This window comes from Cavia porcellus, unplaced genomic scaffold (assembly GCF_034190915.1).
Source record: "Cavia porcellus strain 051 isolate PalLab524CR breed Dunkin Hartley unplaced genomic scaffold, mCavPor4.1 scaffold_9, whole genome shotgun sequence".
NCBI classification, from domain to species: domain Eukaryota; kingdom Metazoa; phylum Chordata; class Mammalia; order Rodentia; family Caviidae; genus Cavia; species Cavia porcellus.
Window position 1 is genome coordinate 18,043,984 of NW_026947492.1, and position 2,925 is coordinate 18,046,908.

At 37.8% G+C, this 2,925-nt stretch overlaps 1 pseudogene; it reads right to left on the minus strand.

The window, feature by feature from the left end:
• Positions 1-438: 438 nt before the first annotated feature.
• Positions 439-2,313, minus strand: LOC111757676 (olfactory receptor 8B8-like; annotated as a pseudogene).
• Positions 2,314-2,925: the final 612 nt, after the last annotated feature.

Genomic DNA, 2,925 nt, shown 5'->3' on the forward strand with positions numbered 1-2,925 from the left:
ATATGAAGTAGAAAACAGAAAAAGGAGAAAATGGTATGCATTTTTACAGTTCCTTGTGAAAATACTTAAATTGTCACTTGTGACATCAGGCTAAGAATTTTAGAGTAGTCACTTTTTTGTTGTTTGCTCACAAGGAAAATCATCTACCACTCTGCTCAAAGACTTAAACTCCATATGGAAATAACATATGAAAGCCAGATGTGATTTAATTATTCCCTGGTCCTCCTGCCCTCTAAACTGAACTTTATTTAAAACAAAATAACACAAACCTGTATCAGAACCAGAAAAAAATTACGGCTTTCATATTGCTAGCTTCTTCCACAGAAGAGAGAATAATAGCTTCCATGTTCCTACTCGTTTACTCTTGTATTCAAAAGATTTATCAAAACTTTATAAATGGCTTTATAAATTACAGCACTCTACAAAACACACTCAGATTCAAACGCTGTTGAAGTTTTCATTGGCATTCTCCACATAGAAATATCTTCTTAATTGTCCTTTCTTTAGAAAACCAGTCTGAGTTCTGTTCTCTTTCAAGTCAGTAACCTCTCAATTAAAAATACCTTAAAAGTCAGTTCTAAATTTTTCCCAGACTACTCTGTTTCAAATTTGAGGCACTCGCCTCTCAGCTGTACTAAGCTGAAAGGTATTCTCTTTCCCAACAAAGAGATCTATCACATTATTGTCATGATCAACAACAACAGCAATAATAATAATGTAATGGTAACCCTTAAACAATGTTTTGAATTCTCCTAGAATAGCATCAACTTTCAAAGAAGAGTCACTTTCTTATATTTTATATTTAATTAAATAGTCTGAGGACATGAAATGAAAGTATTCCAGAAAAAGTGGTAGGCCTGAAATTGGAGGGCTAATGGTGTAGTCTTGGCTTTTTCTTTAAAGAGCTATAGCGCTGCTGAGTACTTTATTGAACTCTTTCAACTTAGGTATCTCACCTATAAAAAATTCATGTGCAGACAGCCTAGTATTTGCGATTTCAACTATATGGGATATATACAAATTCTCTGAGTAAAAGCTTTACTGTATTAATAGCTGTAATGTGGGTAGCATTGGATAGATTATGCAGTATGCATTGGATCGATTTTGCAATGATATCTATGCCTCTGACCATCACGCTTAGGAAAACACACATTGCCCAGTGGAGGATGGGAAGCACAGAGTGGAGACAAATCACCTAGTTCATGTTTTGTTGTAAAGTTCCATAGGAACAGTGCTGAGTCAATGATGCAATGTCCAACCACATTTCCTTTATTAATTCATATGAAGAAACATCCATTATTTTTGAGGAAAAGATCATAGTTACAATGAAAAAAGAAAAATAAAAAAATTCTTTTCCAAAGATGATTTGCAAACAGAAAAGTTGGTAGAGGAGCAATTGTGGAACTGGCAAGAGAAGAAATAAGAACTGCTGTAAAAATTTAGAAACTAAAGCAAGGTACAAATTTCCTCCTTTAGATAAAAAAGAAATATAAGAAACTGCCACTGAATTATTTCAAGGATAATCTCTTCACAATTTCACAGACATATTGAATTTGATCAAAAGTTTAGGGGCTGTGGATTTAGCTCAGCGGCATAAGCACCTGCCTTCCAAGCAGGCAGTTGTGAGTTCAATCCCCGGTACCCAGAAAAAAGAAAAAGACAAAAAAAAAAAAAAAAGTTTCCCTTCCTCAAGGTTTTTGTCAGGGCAACTTTAACATCTTTATTCCTTAAACTATAGATTAAAGGATTCATCATAAGAACCATAATAGTGTAGAAAACAGAAGATATTTTTACCTCATCCATAGACCCAGCAGAGGATGGTTTGAGATACATGAATGCACCTGATCCAAAGAACAGAGAAACTGCAACTATGTGGGAGCTGCAGGTGCTGAAGGCTTTGGACCTGCCCCCATAGAGCAAAGCTGAAAGATATTACAGAGGATGAAAATGTGTAAGAGATGAAGATGGTGGCACTCGCACAATGATGTTGATCCCCACCACAATGAAAACCTCTAATTCATTGATGTAGGTGCTGGTGCAAGAGAGCTCAAGCAGAGGGAAAATGTCACAGAAAAAGTGGTTGATGGCACTTACATCACAGAAGTTCAGCCTCAGCATGCATCCCTTGTGGGTCATGGCACCAGAAAATGCCATCAGGTAGGAGCCAAGCATAAGGCTGAGACACACTCTGGGGGACATGGCAGTGTTATACAGAAGTGGGTTACAGATGGCTGCATAGCGGACATAGGCCATTGAGGTCACAGTGTAACATTCAAAAATGATAAAGAAACTGAAAAAGTACAGCTGGGCCATGCACCCTCTGTAAGAGATGTGAAGTTCATTAACATTTTGGGTGTAAACTCAGAAGAATAACAGAGATCAATAAATGACAAGTTGAAGAGGAAAAAGTACAATGGGTGTGTGTAGATGTGAGTTCAGCCCAATTAGAGTTACCGAACCCAAATTCCCCAGCACAGTTACCATGTACATCACTAGGAACAGGAAGAAGAGCCCCCTAACCCCCTAAGTTGGAGATCAGGCTTGTCTGTCAATCCCATCAGAACAAATTCATTCACCAAAGAGCCATTTTCAGGAGCCATTCTTCTCTGAGACAGCCTGTGGGCAGAAAAAAAGCAGGTTCCATCAGACATCTCCTAACTTGTCCAAAGATATGTGAGGAATGCCTGGAAATAACAATCTACCTATAAAAGATTCACCTTTAATGTCGCCATGATAGGAGCAACACGGTCTTCTTCTTAGAGCCTAAACATCTAATCATAGTGAAGAGCATTACCAACTTAGCCAGGGAGCTGAGGCCAGCACTGCTACAAGGAAACATGATTGCCAGAGAAATCAAGCAAGGAGGGAGGAAAGTGCTAGGTCATATAAGTATATAATTGCCTCTCATATTATCATTTCTTTCCT